The 17,596-nt window shown below is 38.4% G+C and overlaps 1 protein-coding gene across 14 annotated transcripts in view; it reads left to right on the forward strand.

The window, feature by feature from the left end:
• Positions 1-17,596, forward strand: part of LOC310902998 (uncharacterized protein) — a 409,793-nt gene that overhangs the window by 107,031 nt on the left and 285,166 nt on the right. For 9 of the 14 annotated variants that reach the window (XR_014587196.1, XR_014587197.1, XR_014587198.1 and 6 more), the window contains exon 4: positions 1,630-1,723. The exons of the other annotated variants lie outside the window; for them this stretch is intronic. The gene's annotated coding sequence lies outside the window, so the exon portion shown is untranslated. The remainder of the gene's footprint in view (positions 1-1,629; positions 1,724-17,596) is intronic. 14 annotated transcript variants of the gene reach the window in all.

Here is a 17,596-nt window from a genome sequence, read left to right on the forward strand (position 1 = left end):
AGAAGAGTGTGCTCATGAATTGCATCTTGAGTTGGAGGCTGGAAAAGTTGGAAAATCTTCCCAAGTGACTTGCTGTTTGTGTCCAGAGATTTGGAAGGGATAGAGGATGAAGTAGTGCTGCCACGTTAGTTTTGTGCCAAAGGAGTTTCATACTGAGGACAGATCTACCAGGAGCACAGCGCTTTTGTGTACCAAGCTCTTTGTACTTGTACCTATGTTCATCGTGATTGCTCCCTTTGGTCTCTAGAGACTGAGACTCTGGAGACACTAGCAAGAAATATTTGTACAACACAGCCACCTTAACCTGAAAACTGGTCACTAGGAAAGAGGATACTGGACAAATATCATAAAGACACATGCATGTATTATTTTTTCTGTGTGTGTGTGAGCAGTGACCAATATTTTCAAATAATGATGTATTGAAATCTCATGGGAGAAAACAACGAAGTCGTTGATTAATCATGCAACAGCAGGGAACAAAGCAAGTATACAGAATCCCTAGGTATATTTGAATTTCATAAACAGGATTATATTCTTCTATGCAACTCTAATTCAAAGCTTTTGAAACATCCATATTAGAAGACACTAGCCTGGAGTAATAATGTGATTGATAAGATGAAAGAAAACTTTGAAAGAACTGGTATTCTCTCTGCTCAAATAGAAAAGGTGCTTTAGCGTTCTCAATAGGATTACAAGCTAGATACAGGCACAAAAGGCATGAGGGCCTTATTCTACTTCTGCTGTGTCTGGTGTACATAATTACACCTGCTCAGGGCAGGTTCAAATGAGGTACTCCATTGCCATCGCGTTTTACTCCCCTGCTGAGAGTCAGTGTTTTAAATTAAAACCCAAAGAAAGCTTATAAAGCCAGGGGGCTATGAGGAGAAACAAACACTGTGTGTTTTTGACCTAATGCAAATGAAATATTCTAATTCAGAGTCTGAATCTATAACCACAGTCAGATTGAACTTGACTAGAGAGAGTCCTCAGCTGTTAAGTGTATAAAGCTGTTTAGTTAAAGGCCACGTTCTGCCATGCTTCCTTAGCAATTCCAGTGCAGCCACCTCTGTTGTCATTCCCAGATAAGAGTGCTGGTATAGCTGCATCATTCTTGTTCCTGGAATGCTCAGACTGTTCAGAAGAAGAAAATCTATGTAGAGTTAGGGAAAAGAATTCCCAGCCCCTGTCAGGTAGTATCTGAAATGAGTATTGAAGCCAGAAGCACACCTATTCCCTAGTATCTCCCTCTTGTTAATTTGGTTTAATGTAATGGCAGCTGGCCTCATTGGCATGTGCATAGCCAGCCCTCTGTGAATGCCAACTTGCACCGCACATCTGACATCATTTTGGGAATAAAGCATTTAAAGAATGACACTGTTATTAGTTTGGAAGCAGAATTTGACTTTATATGTGTTCATATATATGATACTATTTGTGAACTCTGTTCATATATATACACGTCTATTCCATTTGGATTACCTTTTACTGCATACTTTTAAATATTTGTCAATAGGTAGTTTAGGATGTGGGTATGATACAATGATCAAAGAATGTAGCATGCTGAAATTAAATAGGAACTTCTGCATGAAAGTAAATAAAATGATACATCTTTCATTTGAATTTTCACAGTTGGTTCTGTAACGGCAGGAAGAACAGCAGCGTAAGAAGCTTTAATAACAATGAATACCTACTTTTTTCCCTGGCCAGTGGAGTCTGTTATCCTGTAAGTGCATTCCCTTATTTTGGCTTTCCCTATTCCCCCTTAGATTTGTGTCACTGCTGGGACGAGACCCAAAATGCTATGGAGATTAATTGACCAAACTTCTTTATCTATTTTCTTCAAAGAACCATCATGTAAAAATGTTTTTACCTTTGTCAGCTGTCTTCACAAACAATATAATCCATTTATTTTCATTTTCTTAGCTGATTTAGGCTGTTATATATGTTAAGCCTTTCAGTAAATGAACTTAAAAAATTAATACTTTGCAGGTGAAAGATCTTACTTTTATTTTAATATCAACATATCTGGCTTACACAAGCCTTCTAAATGATTAGCAGCATATCTTAACAAGCCTGTTGAACAGGAAAAAAAAATCACTGATGGAGTTCTCAGCTGTTTTCAGCGATGAAACAAGGGCTGTGAAAGATTTAAAACAGAAGAATTACCTAATTATCTGTATGCATATGAAATTGTATCATCAGGTTTGCAGACGAGGCAAACAAAACTGCCATTTTTTGCTCATGTGGAATTAAGTGGGTATTGCAATTTGCCTTTTATTTTAGCAGGGGCTGAATTAGAGCCATCTGCAGTTCTACTATATAAGTGTGAGAGAGATTGTGAGAGCTCTATTTTCATATCTCTTTTATATAATAATAGAATTCTATGATAGAAAAAAATACAAAAATGAAAGACCGAGAGAAAAGAGAAGGTTGTTTGGGGAATTTGGATAGCAATTTGATAAGCAATCTTAAATTCTGGATTTTCAGTAGTAGATAGAACTGCCTGGAAAGTTGGAAAAGCCATCTGAGCTGAGGCTTTTGTTCAAAAGGTCTGAGATGAAAGCAAACTGTGTGAGTAGGTATCTGCAATAGGAGAGGAAATGGAAGGACCGATTATTTGAGATAGAGAAAAAATTATGCATCAGCATTGATTAGTTCCCTAAAGAAGCACTGCTATATTTTTTTTTTAACTTGCACTGTGCATTTCAATGAATAAAGGAGCATGAATGAAGTTACGTTTTGTATTTGTGTATGTGTACTTTAAGTGCAGTTTTAGCATGAATTAAGCCTGATGGTTTAATTTTAATTTCCAGAGGTCTTGGCATTTAGTATTAGGAAAGAGAATACAATTCTGAGCATAAGAATGAGATGGCTCTCATGCAAATAGCTTTTTGAAGCAACTTTATTTTTAGATCTTTTTTTCTCTCTAGTGACAAAAAGAAGGAATTTTATTTGCTTATAAGACATAAAGAGGAAATCCCCCACAGCAGAGGTATCAGCTATTAGAAAATGGCCTGATTACAGAGTCCAGAACACAGTGTTCAGCCACCGCCTTATTCCTCCCCCAGACAGAGTGGGGATTACATCCTGCAAACACGTCTTTCTTTGAGAGAGTGTTTCCAGTCCTGTATCTTCCTAGCAACTTAGAGATATTTATGGGTGTATAACTGCATATTCCTTGAGGCTGGGAAGGGATGCATTACACCAATTTAAATCTAATGATTTTATTTGTATATCTAAAGCCCAGCAATTATTTGGTGTGCATAAATCAGCCTAGACTCACAGTCTGAGAGACGAAGGATAGAGATGGCATGGTGAAGGTAACTACAAGCCATTTCTGTATCCTCCTGGGTCTTTGGCACATGGTGAAACCTACATGGCTGAAGAGGTCTAATAAGGAGACCTTAAGCACTTGAGCCAGTGGACTAGCACAGCTTCCTGCTCAGGCCCTAAAACAGCAGCCTAGGGCTGCTCCTCACCAGCCCTGCTCTGGTGGAGAGGGGTGATAAGGCTCAGGCTACCCCGTAGGTACTACCCCAGGCTTAATCAAAGCTCTCCTGAAGCTTTGTTGCTGTTACATGGTGGAAAAGTGCCGTTACAAAACAGTGATTCCATTCGAGGTTTAAATCTAGAGGTACCTTTTTCACACAGATGCTTTGTTTTCCTACCCAGAAGAAATGACAGACAGAAGGGATTAATGTCCTATTTACCATGCAGCTGGTTCTCACAACAACAGGCAGCATAACTACAACATGATGGTACCATTTCTCGAGACCGATCTGAGGGATAGAATGGTAAAGCATAATATAAAACCTGCATAATCAAAGGTATTGGTAGAAGCTAGCAGGATTCATGGGTATGCTTCCTTCTGTTTAGGATGTGATAACACTGTGATTTTAGGACAGGAAGATGATCTCATGTAACAAATGCACGGTTTTTCTTCCTCCTGTTGTTTAGCACTGTATTCAAGATGATCTCAAACAACATGCCTGCCAAAATTTATTCAAGAATGTAAGGACTTACCATGATGCGCACTTAGATTAACTGGAAATAATTCAGAAGAAAAGATGTCGCAGCACATCCCTGTGTGTGATGAGCTGTTTGTCATTTTCTGTTTTAATGCAGATGCTAGCAGAGTACAGACCTGGAGATAAGTGTTTTAAGTAGAACACCCAATAGGTCTGAACCAAAGAGATTCATAAATATTCAAGCAAACTCTGCTTCCCTTGAAGCCTGTGGTTAAATCTGCCAAGCCCTGTAGCTTCAACAGAACTGTACAATTGAGATCAGTACAAACCTTGTGACTGTAAGTCTTCACATCAGTTATTGCCACTTAGTAAAATCTGCCAGTTCTTAAAGGACTATTTTAATAATAAATACATAATAATACGTGAAGATAATACAGCTGGATTGGGGGGTTATTTAGCCTATAGTTAGGTAGGCCAAAGGAAGGAAAAACTAGGGGTTTCAGAGAGAAAGGGAGGGAGGAATAGAGGACACACCAGGACTGCAGAAAAATGAAAGAGAATTTGTTCTCCTTATCTTAGGTGGGTAAAGCAAGAAATGATATCCTTAAGTCGGAGCAAACATGATTTATATTAGCTGTTAGGAAGACTTTTCAAAGTGCAAATTTCTAAAGCATCTAAAATCCACAACTGTTTCATCTCCACCCCAGAGAGAGGACTGTGGGGAGAAATGCCTGCCAAGAGCAATCTCTGTGTTTACATGATCTCCTTGTCTATTGTTCTCCCACCATGGGGTTTTCCTTGGAACGAAGTGATATGAATCACCAAGTGAATATTCAATTAGAATAAAGAGGTTCACCCAGTCTCTAATTCATCAGTGATCTGTATTTATACCCCTGCTATTATTTAGTTTACTCAGTGAAAGAGCTACACCATTATTTTCTGTTGCTCTATAAATATAGATGAGAAACAGTTTTGTTGATACATTTAAATAAGGTAAGCAGCGGAAGAAATTGAACTTGGAGCACATTGCTCTATCTAACAGCTAAATCAGACTTTTTAAATGAAATATGACTGAACTGATGCTGCTTCTTGCTGTTTTTTCTGGAAATGTGCAAAGATAGAAGTGAAAAAAAGAGAGATTGAGTATTCAGCTTGGAGAACTGTTTCCAGTATTTGAGCTCAAATTCTCTTGAAGTACAGAGTGCTGAGGCTGTGTCTGTGGATTTCTTCAGCTTTAGTAGTAAATGATCTCTCAATGTGCCAGTCTAGACAAGAACTTGTAGTTTGTAATGTTAACATGAGCTTTCATCTTGCAATGGATGGCATGTGCTGTGCTTCACTGAGGTGCAAACACTACCTGGGCATTTGTAGGTGGTAGATTTCAGGCCAAATCAGAACAATATATTTTTTTTGTCTGACCATAGTATATTGTGGTAGGGATAGTCAAATGGGAAGATTCTTCAGTCTCAATTCTGTAATGTTTTAGGACTGTCAGATGTGGAAGCGTTCCCCAAGCTCAGTAAAAAAGCAGACTGTAGTGTCTATTCCAAAAATCTAGCAAATCAGAAATACTAACGGTTCCTATCAAAAGCATTTTATTCTTAATATATTGATGCATAGGACTCTTTAGATTAGGTTGACTTCAGTATTTTTAGAAAATAATTTCAAAAAAGCTTTTTTTTTCTGTTTGACAAAGAAAATTTGCAAACAAATCTATACATTGAGAACACTGAAGAGTTAATGGAAAGGAAACATGATACAGATACTTTGTTTGAAAATCAAGATGTTCTCTTTCATGGGAAAGGGACCTCTTTCCTGGCTTTCTCTGTTAATGATACTCCAGTTGTTCTTGGCAGCGTGTTCATCAACGGGGGCTCCCAAGGTGACCTGCACAGGCTCCAGAGGTGCGGTGCATTCTCTGTACTCCTCTAGTGTTGTGTCACAAGTAACATGTTAGTACACTTGGAAATCAGACCTGTCTGCACGTAAACCCCAGACTAATCATTTCCGTTAAAATGGGACAGCTTTGTTTTCAGGCTTTCTATTGAAGGAGCCTGAATCATAGGTATTTAGAAGATGTCTAGTTCTTTTTTTTAATTTATTTTTTATTTTTACACACCTTTTAAAGTTATGCTGCAGGAATTGTTTGCAGTTGAACTTTCTGTATTTGAGGAGTACTATGTTTGCTAATAAAAGCTATTTCCAGAAACTTCTATGAGAAATATTTTCATATGAGCGTATGATAGCAATGTACAGGTACTGATTGTTTTCAGAAAACTCTAAGGTCTGACAGTCACCGCTGTTAAGTATTCACTGCTGACAGATCTGTAAAACATTAATAGCTTGCAATCATAACATCTACCTGCATTGGAATTTTGTCTTCTGTACATTATCATAAACCTAAACTCGTGAAAGTTTAACACTTGTTCTATCATGAAGAGAGCAATGAAGTGGGGATGTTCACATCTGTGATAACAGCTTGACTAGAGTAAGTAGGTTCTGAAAGCAGCCTTTGAAGTAACTCATGAAAAATACCAACCAAGAGAAGCCCAATCTAGTAAAATAATCTATTTATACCACAAATGTTGCTTTGTTGTCATTCTGCTGTAAAATTTTTTTTTGCACATTTATATTGCTCATCATTCTCACCCCTTTGCAGTGTAAAATCTCTGACACTGGAGGACTAATTGCAGTTTAACCCATTGTTCAAATCAATAGGAGAACAAACGCAGCAGGAAATCAGCACAAGAAGCCACAAAATACTCTAGATTTCATTCCTTCTTGACTATGGTAATGTGGCTAAAATAATTTATGATAGGACAGTATTGTCATCTGTGACGTATAGTAATCGTCAATTCCAGTCCTTTCTTAGGCTCTGAACTCTGGGCCTGTAGCTCTTCTTACTGAAGACTTGTAACACAAGATTTTCTTACATACATGCTTGCCTGACAGAGCATAGAGAGACTAAGGGATTGAATCAGAAGGTCCTGGAAATGGCTTTCAGTGCTAGGAAGCAGCAGGGACTCTGCTTTTATATAAAAGCAGATCCTCTCCTTGGTGATGAGCAAGGCTGAAAACTGATGGAAGGAAGTTAGGGCAATTAGTACAGTAGCACAAGCCGGTGAGAATCTATTTTCACTACAGGTCATCCCACATCTGTGTTGTGGCAGTGGAGCTCTTTGATATTCCATCTGGCCCCTGGCTCACCTCTCCCAGGGCACTAGCAGCTCCAGCTGCTCCCAGTTGACACCCTGACGTCTCCTAGGGGATGGATTTTGCTCTCTCAAGCTCTTGGCCCAGGAGCAGTGGCACAACATTACTGCCTTCCTAGAAAATGGATCTCTTGAAGTCATGTGAAACAGCAGGCATTTCCCCACACCTTGGCCATGCTTGCTAGTTGTGCTGCACTTCTCCTGCGCTGTGATGCAGTTCATGATCACTCTTAAGCAGGGCTAGAAAATATGAGGAATGGGGTCTTGCAGGCACTGCCATATGGTGCTTCAGTTGCACCAGGGCTGTGTGCTTTTCTCTTCGATTAACCAAGCAGCTGCCCGTGTGTCTGAACTCAGTTTTTCCTGCTATGATTCTAGGTTCCTTCTGAGGCAAGAAAAGGTATTTTAGGCATTCAGATAGAAGTTTGTGTGTGGATGGGAATACATTAATCACTCTGGTTTGGGTATTGTGTGGGTGGGAATATTACTCCTGAGAATTTTAGAAAGAAATGATGGCTTCAGTAGGCATCAATGCCTATTTGTTTTTGTCCTAGTTATGTCTCTTCCAAGTGTTCCTGTGCCGTATTGTTTCAGGGTGTATGAGCCTTTCTTGGGGTTTGTTTGTTTGTTTTAATGCCTAGATTCTGGATCCTGAAAAAAGATCCATGCTGAGCCTTACACCATATGACTGGACCATCTAAATTCTGTTAGGCCACTTAGAAGATGAACTGAGTCATTTTTAAAGGTCTTTCTTAAGGGCTTTGGCCTGAGAAGTTACTGTGATGTGTATTGAGAGTGAATTACCAAATAGGTATCTTCATTTGATATACCTTAGAACAGGTGAGGTAGTCTCAATGCAAACAATCAATCAAATTGGAATTGGTCTTGGTATTTATTGGTCTGCTGAAGAGTTCGATGAGGCTGGCTTTCAGTAGCAGCTCAGACCATGGTAGCACTCTCTTAAATTCTATGTCCATAACTCATGCTTATTAAATGTAATGTGAAATGCACCAAGAAGCCACACCAAACTTAATTTTCCTCTTTTATAATAGTAACGCTTTATGCAGTTGTAAAACCCTTGATTTGATTCTCTTGTCTAGGTTAATATTGCTTGGTATATCGAAAAATAGATTATCTATTAAAAAACAAAACAAAAAAACAGGCTGACTTTGAAGCAAATTAATCTTCAGATAAATACATAATTTGTGAAAATTATGTGCAGCGCCTAAGTAGAGGAAAAATACCTAACCCAGAAGAGAACAAAAGCTGTAGAAAATATTTAAAGGTAGAGAACATTAAAGATGCAGAGGGAAATGTTGATAAGGATACAAACCTAACTATAAATGCAAAGTCAGGATCAATCTAGGCAAATAATAGAGGCCATTTCCACGTAATTACTTAGAGAGGTGTACTGAAGAGTGGGCACTGCTTAATGCAAAGGCTGTTAGAACGATGGCTCAATCATTTTTCTGCAGCTAAAGTATGTGATTATTTCCTTGTGGAAATGAGGAACAAAGGAAGTGGATTTTCCATTTCTGAATGACTGTAAATATGTCCTTAGACATATTCCAGGCTGCATTTCTAAACACTTTAGAGAAAAAATAGGCTGTTTGGAAGGTTTTAAAAAAACTGAATGCATACATTTATATTTAGCTGAATTCTGTATGCTAATAAAAAGAGTAAAGGATATGGTCTGAGACTATTATTTATTTTACAGTGGCATCGAGATGTTTCTGGCAGATAAAATGGCTATTTCATATAATGAGACAGGACTAGATTATGTCAGGAAGCATGCTGATAGCATAAGCTTTCAGTTGACAATATTTTTTGAGAACTTTAGGAAGTCTTTGTGAATGAGTAAAATCAATAGGAAAAAAGACAGAAGGAGTTAAAAAAAACAAACAGACAAAACATCCCAAAACACCTACCTTAAATCTACAGCTGCATAGAAAGGATAAATGTTAGCAGATACAAAGGAGCCTTTAAGGGTGAGGTATTTGAATGGAACAGTTGGATGTAGGATCACTGTGTGCTTTTGATGTTTTTATCCAAGTCTTTGCAAGGAGGATCACCAGAACAACGCAACCCAATAATCTCAAGCAAAACAGAGCAATGAATGTGGAGAATCTGTAAACACAGTGCTTGATCATTTAAGAAATAAGATGCTTCAGAAGTCCCTTATAGAGAATAAAGCTACTTGTTGCCTTGAAACCTTTCTTGTTAAATGCTTTCAAATCTTAAGAGAACTTCCAAAACACAAAAGAACAAGTAGGAAGAAACACAGAGACTTGGGAAAGTTGGAGGTAGGAGGGGTGTTAGGAAGTGAAGTCACAGACTTGCAAATTGCTGTTTTTATTCATGGATGATAATTCAGCTAGTTTTAGATGATTATGATCAGCTCCTGATAAATATCACAGTGATAGAGATGTGTAAATGAAGAAGGTGATTTGAGGAGGATGGCTGGCCACCTTTCTGTTAGTACGTCCGTGCACAGCTGTGTATAGATTGGCGGGGTGGCTTCCTTGTTTTTGTGTATAGTGAAATGCCCGAGCAGTCATGTGATGGATAGTCTAAAATGCTTTATGGTTCTTTGTCCATAAGGTCGTGTAGCTTTTACATGCAGAGGTACGTATATAAGTATGTACAGAGTACGTACAGAATAACTTATCCACATAGGATATTAATTTGTTTCTGTGGATTATGAAGGTGAACTATGAAACCTGATCAAACATACTTCGTTAGACAGGTTTACTTGCTTTCTAGACCAGATTTAAAAAATATTTAAAGGAAAACTTCCATGTATTCTAATGGCAGCAGGTTTAGGTACAATATCTCTCTTCAGGCCTTCCCAAAATACCTTCTCAAGCAAGGTCATCTTGCTCCCACAGACTTCCAAATATCGTTGGCAATTATGTGATTCTCAGGTAGGAAGCTTACTGATGTGTTTTGCTTCAGAAGTCAATTTGCATTGTGGTCTCCTGTGAGAGATTTTACTCTCTCTTGCTGTGTCCAGTCAAATGACATATCTGTTGACAAATGACATAGCTGTTATCTAATGACATCCTCAGATGTATTATTTTATTATTCATACAAAGCTAGCATGCAGAGAAGAGTGCTAAAAGGACCCAAGGGCTTTCCTTCATCTAAGCTCTGGGCTTTGTATTTCCCTCTTAGCTCAGTCAGGCCTAACTGATTACAAATGCCTTTGCCTTTGGCGAAACTAGGATTCACTTTGTTTCCCCACAGAAATAAATTCCTTCATCTCAAAGGTCAGGTTTTCATCTAGTCTAACATCCTGTGTATTACCAGGATGCACAGAGCTTCCTACCAGGAAATCCTCCTCTCCATTGCCAAGAGCTTTGAATACTTGGGCAGAGGAAAAACTTCAAAGGTATTGCTAGTTAGATTGATTTCTTTATTTATTTTACTTTCAAAGGCATTGCTTTCCTTTCTGTGGATTTTCAGTCAACTGGTGCAGATACAACAGGTTCCTTTGAACCCTCTGAGTAAAAAATATCATAACCAAATGAAAGAAAGAGATTCTGCTTGAGAGGTATAATGGGCATTTCCCGTGGTCCTTGCACAAACAGGTTAAAATACAAAGAAAATGTTCTTTTTTTGTGTGTTACTTTCTTCTCCTCTTTCCTTGCTGGCACACTATAAGTCTTTTGATAAAGCTATGCATCCTAGCACACACCTGTACAGCCTGGCAGGTTTTCATGTGCTTTTCCATCTTGATGGAAAAGTCCTGTATTGATTTCAAGATCCATCAGTGGAGGTAAACAGAGCCCTGTCTGAGGAAAGAACCAGCTGGGACATATATCATTGCTGTACATCCTCTCTGCTCAACCATGCCAGAACACTGAGCCACAGTGGAACTTAATAGCACGTTGAATAAAGGTTAGGATATTCTAAAATAAAACCAGAAAATGACTCAGCATCAGTGGTGTCATGTCTATACACTCACTTCGGGTACTTTGGAAAACTTACTCTAAAAGCAGTTGTATTAGGAGCAGCTTCTTAAAAATAATGTATGTATTTGAAAAACCAATTAGCTAAGCTAAGATGAGGTTTTAAGCTTTTAAAAAATCCTGTTATCCATTGAGTCTGATAAGCCATGAAATCATATGAAAGTCACCGATTAAGCTCATCTTTTATTTTTTGAAATGGGGAAAAGATCAGATATATTTGAATCTTATTCAAGCCAATTATGTTCCTTCCAAACAAATGAACTGAAACTGTTAACGGATCTGAATTTGCCCCAGGCTTTTAGCTACCAAATCCACCTCATTTTGGTTGTTTCTCTAAAACACACCAAAAATATTGTTCCTTTATTGTTGTTAATCACATTCTCATGTGCTTCATGCCATGCAGAAAAGATTACACAATTGTGTATCATTTTATATAATCTTAATGAGAGAGCTGTAATAAATAGGAAATCTTCTGGGGAGTCTTTTGAGTTTTTAGTGTAATTATTACAGATGCGGATAGTCAGCGAATTGTATAGAATTGCAAAAGGTGTCTTTCAGGCGGTATTTTTTCCCCCAAACTACTGGGTCTCATTCCGGGAGCATTAAATTGAATGAATGAAGGGTTTTATAAGCTGTGTAGAAAGCAGTCGACATCTATACTGCCTTTTTAATGAACCACATTGTCACTATTGCCTGAATTGACACAAGGCCGAGGGTGTAGGAGAAAGATAATAAATGCAAAACTTCCCTCTCGCCCTACAGAGTGTAAATTCATTATGTGATGTGACATTTCAGTTGAAGTTGGCTGCACTTTGTTTCACATTCCTCATTTAGATACATTTCAAACGGTTAGATCTTTACTTTTCAGTTCTTTGTGGCTGACTGAAAGCTCTCCAACTCACAGTAATCCTGCCTTAACTACAGGAGAACCCAGAACTCCACAGTAATAGCCTTGATAAGGAGAAAAGCAGTTCTCAAGTGTATGTTTTGCATATTTAGAAAAAAAAATATTTGGGGGAAGATTTACAAATTAATCTGTCATAAATGGCATCTTATTTATAAATGGTATAACTGAAAAAATGAGCAGCAAATTATGGTACTTAATATATTATGGCTGAAAGATTGCACTGCACCGCCAGTACTAGGAACAGCGCTCTAAATCTACGAGTTGGTCACTCCTTGATGGAGTATTTCAAGTTAATTTGTCTGATGAACTATCAAAAAATTAACTCCCCCTTTTTCTCTCCCTCTCTACATGAGGTAAAGACACACATCTTCCTGAAATGAGCACTCTGCATACAAAGAGCATGGATTGAAGGCAAATTGATGAAGTCAATACATACACCACGTGCTGATGTTAAATCTATGGATTTGGTTCAATCTTGAAAAAAAAAATTGATGTGCTGCTGAATCTTGAAATATTTAAATAGGGCAAGAAGCACACATTTCATCTTTGGCCAAACAATCCAAAATCCAGTGTAGGGTCAAATTTTGCACCTGGATTTTCATGCAAGCAAGTTTTGATAAGCTTCTAACGGGCAAGGTGGCTTAGAGACTAAACAAGGAAATGCAGCAGCTGGACAAAGAAAAAATTATTCCTAGTCATACCTGAGCGGGTATGAGGAAGGGGAAAACTAATTGCAATACAGTCCTTTTCCTTACCTCCAATGTTTTATTGTACTGGATTATTTGCTTTTGACAGTCTTAACACAAGCAGCATCTTCTGCCTTCTGCTGTCAAAAAAACAATTCGTTTATTTCAGTGAGAGCTTGAGCCACTGTGTTCCATGTGTTTGTCATCTCCACGATTCACTTTTGTAATTCATTCACCCTACCTAGGCTTACTTAAGCTCCGAATGAAGCCATAATTCACAAATAGTGTGGTAAACCACATCCTCGGGCAGCAGCAGCGCAGAAAGCCTATTATACAGGTGCTTTATCACATCTGCTATACTGACTTCTGAGAGGAAAAAAACAATTCCTGTGATAGATTAAGTCTATCCCAATAAGGGCTTCATAAATCAGTGCTACCAAAGGCAGGATTGGTTCTGAATGTTTGTCAAGATCCAGGAGAGACTGCAATCTGGCAGATAGTCTAAAAAGAAAGAGAAATGCTCTAAATGGAACTGAGAGAAAAGACCAATCAAGTGTAGGGAAATGGTTCTAGTAACCTCTCATTGCTTGAGAGGTTGTAGGATTCACTCACTCGTTACTTCATCGTGGCATTCGTCCAACAGCAAGAGCAAAAGGAATCCCACAGCATGCTCAGAGGAGTGTGAGATTCAACTGGAAGAGCTCACTGCCTGTGGGGAGAAGTCTTGAGTCCGTATGGACCAGTTAAGGGCATATAGGAGGAAGAACATCATAAATCTTGTTAGACAATTACCAGAGTATTTTTGACCTTGGGGTTGAGGTTTTGCTGAAGGTTTGACAGCATTATTCCTTTATTGGAATTGTTTTGCTCAGTTTCATAAGCTCACTAATACCTGCAGCAGGAAGGATGTAAGATGTACCTCTTTTTTTTTTTTTTAAATGTGTGTGTGCGTGCAACTTGTCACTGTGTGTGAATGACACAATAACTTCTCAGACAAGGTTAGTGGCAGATTATCTGCCAAGATCCTGACAAGTAAGCAACTTCCAGCAGGACAGGTAAATCAGTCTTCCAGAAGGTTATGATGATATAAGACCTATGCATGAGTGAGAACAAGAACATTAGAGAGCAATGAGAGTGTGCTTGTCTGGGGAATGTCACTCAGGTCTAGGTTCTGAGCAGCCCCTTGTCCTAGACTCCTTTCTCAGATGCCCTGGCTGTGTTCAGGATTAAAAGGTATGGCAGAGAATTTGGAGTAAGACTCTGCTCTCTGGGAATGCTTATGCAGCTGCATGCTCGCTTAACTCTGCTGACCAATTTCTTTTCAGCAGAAAAGAAATAGCTATGCTGCACGGTCAATATGTATTCTCATCTAAGCCATGTATATGCAAGTTAATACTGTATGAATAACCCTTTGGACTTTTCCTCCACTAATCAATAAGGGAGGTATGAACTTTTTTTGCTTTTATTTAACAGAATAAATAAAACGCTAACAAGTATTGTCAAGCTAAGAAACTCAGACAAATCTGGATTCTGTGAGTTCAAACCTGTTGCAGAGAAGCTTCTGTGCCCTGCCGGCACAGTCACAATTGTAAACCGCATCGGCTGCTGCTCCGAAGTGGTCATTTATTTCCTCTGTTTCTTTCTGGCCCGAGAGATGCCAGTTACTTCTGACCTGCCATCCCCATCACAAATGCTGCATCAGTGTGTCTTTGTGAACCGTGAAGGTAGCTGAACTACCCTTCCATTTCCAAGTCCAGTTTTTAAGAAAGTTGCAATATAAACTGAAATCTGTGATCTTTTAGAAATATAGATCTATTTAGAAATAGATCTTTGATTCTATTTCTGGTAAGGGGAGCAGACTATAATTGGTAACAAGCATGTCTTTAAAAATAAAAATAAAAATCACTTTATATTTATGGGGGAAGGGTCACATAGACATTATTCCTATATCAAAATCACGCCATGTGTAGCTTATATGAAAAATCTTTGATATGACAAGTTATTGAGATCTCCCCTTTCAAGAATGAGCTTTAGTTAGTGAGAGATTCTTGCTAAAACAAATGAGAGAACCCAGAAACTGCACCACAACATCATCTGTTAGTCTCTCACCTAGACCAGGAGAAGTGAGTATCTTGTAATCACCTCCAATAATGTTTGTGCTGTGCAGGCATTTGTCTACATTTACAGTGAATTCAGCGCATGTTTCTTCTGTTGGTTTAAACAAACTGCTCCCCTGAGAGCTAACTCTAGGGAGAAGCACTAGGAAGCTGGCCTCATCTCCCAGCCCTAAAATACTACAGAGGAGAAGGAAACGACCTTACAGTTTTCAGGCCCAGGGGACTTTGCTCATCTGTTTTAGGGGCTTTTTGCTCCTGCTCCAGGTGTGTTGCAGATGTGCCAGCAGGCAGCCAGCTCTGCAGCAAGGCTGTGGAGTGGTACCTGATGGTGAGGAGGTCTGGTCCCACTGGCCTGCCCTCAGCCTGGTTGGAGTTCATGGTGCTGTTTTGTTTCTCTTCGATGGAAGCAGATGGCAAATGACCCTGAAGGCAGGTACCTGCATGGAGCCCATGCCCATGTCTAATTCATGACTATCACATGCAGCTGGAGTCACTGCAACTTCATTCTTTTTGCCAGTTGGGAAGGAAGGCAGTAAAATAAGATCTCTTACTTTATTACACACAAATACCCATTTCTGAAATAATGGGTTTTGGGAGTACTTTATAATAATGTCAAAAGCATTTCTATTCCTTCCACTTCATGGTGAAATCACTGGTAATTCCTGCACGTAGTCACTTTCACCATACCCAAAATGCTGAAAAAGCTGAAGAGGAACGCAAGAAGACTTTGAAAGTGTTTTATTTTTAAGTTATTGCTGATAAATATTTTTGCTTATGATTTCACAGAGTAGTCCTGTGGACTCTCACTGTGTTCCTGCTCTTCTAGATAATTACTTTAAGATACTGCTTTCAGAGAAAGAGAGAAATGTCCAAGATCTAATTTTCAAAAATTCTCCAAATTAACTCTTAGATTTCTGCTGAGCCTTGTGCATTTCTAATGTCAGACTGTGAGATAGTGCTACAAATTTTATCTGACTTAACTGCCACTCTCTGAACTGCAATTACTGTTGTCTGCCTGTAGGAAGAGAACTGGCTCTGTTGGAGCAAGATGCAGATCTGCATTGCTAGAGTTTCTGTAATATCTATCTTGTATGCTGGTGGCATGCTAGAATAAATTGATCTGTTTCATGCACAGATTTACTCCTTAATTAAAAAAGTTTAATTAAGAAGATCAGCGTTAATTTAAAGTCATTAAAAAACCCTTAACATATTGTTGTAGATTTATTAGTGCTAAGAAGCTTGTTATGTTTTCAGGCCTGCTAGGATGAATAGTGACATGTATGAGCAGATGTAATGCTTGCTTATAATGTTCTTTGCTGACATCAGAAGCCCATAATAAGTACGAAAGCTGACGTGGTTTCATTTTGATGGAGTTAGCCTCTATATTTGTCATTTCTTTGCTGTTCTTTTGACTGCAAGTTTTAGCTAAAGTGGAGGGAGAGGATGATAAGTTGAGCAAGTTGTCATTTATTGGAGTCCAGTGGAGCCGTATCTACTTCGAATGCAGGAACAGGGAAAGCCCTGCCCCTTGTGCATGCATTGCATGGTTTCTTTTTGATATATGGGTACAGTAATTTTGTCTTAATTGTTCATAATATTCCCAGCAATCATCTTACAAATTGCATCCTTTTAAATAGGACGCTGCTGCATTATCAGTTTGGGATTTCCTTTGTTTCAGTTAGTACTTTGGGGCTCTGACACATTATGTAGAGAATTATGTTTATAAAGTAGACAGTAGAAGAAATCTGATAGTGACAGATACCCTGGGGAAATTGTAGTCTCTAGGAAGGGAGGTCTGCAGAAACAGGTGAGACCAGCATCTGCCAGGGTACGTTTCCCTCCTGTCCATATGTCTCCCACATAGGGTGGCACCAGGCCCCAGCTGACCTCGTGCTCTCTCCCAGCCCTTCTCTCCTCTCATTCTATGTATTTTGCATTTTACTTACCAGTGGGCTCTAGGTTTCATCCAAAAGTTGATCTTTCTGGCAGTGGGGATTAGTGTATTTGTTTTAACAGCAAGGCTTTTACTTCACTCTCGAGTTTAAAATGTTATTCATGTTTTTAATGGTGGTGGATAACTAAACAAAAATTATCAGTATTCATCATTGCTGTAAATTTGTTTTGTTCCATTGAAGTCTAGGCAGTAATACCAATTTCACTCCATCAAAGTATGTGAGCTAGTATTTCATGTATACCAAAACATTCATTAAAGACAGTGAAAAATGCAATAGGCATTTCAAGTGAGGAGGCAATGGAGGTGGGCATTTCTGGAGGCTGAAAATGCTATAGATGCAAAACCATTTGCTTATGATTTTTAATATGCTATCAGATGGTGTGCACATAGATAATTGAACTTTTTGAAGTGACAAATTAACATCCTTAGAAATTAAATGTGATGTTTAAGAAAGTTACTGAGTGTTAATGGATTTCTTCATTTGTTTTTTATACATTTGGGTATCATTCTAAAGCAATTCAGGAAAACAACAGAGGAAGCTATAAACATTTTGCGAATATTAAGATGAAGTTCCAGAAGAACTAATGAGTATGTAATTGGAAACACAAATTTACATACAAATTTGAACATGATTTTTCAAAGCTTGCAAACATCAAAGTGTATTAAAATGACAAGCTATCCATGCTAGTGTACAGTTTTTATTTTAAATCGATGAAAGAATGAAATCAAAAGGTTTTACTTGTGAGATGGCTAATTATATCAAATTGCTTTAGGCAAGAGG

Source organism: Anser anser (assembly GCF_964211835.1).
Source record: "Anser anser genome assembly, chromosome: 7".
Taxonomy (NCBI): domain Eukaryota; kingdom Metazoa; phylum Chordata; class Aves; order Anseriformes; family Anatidae; genus Anser; species Anser anser.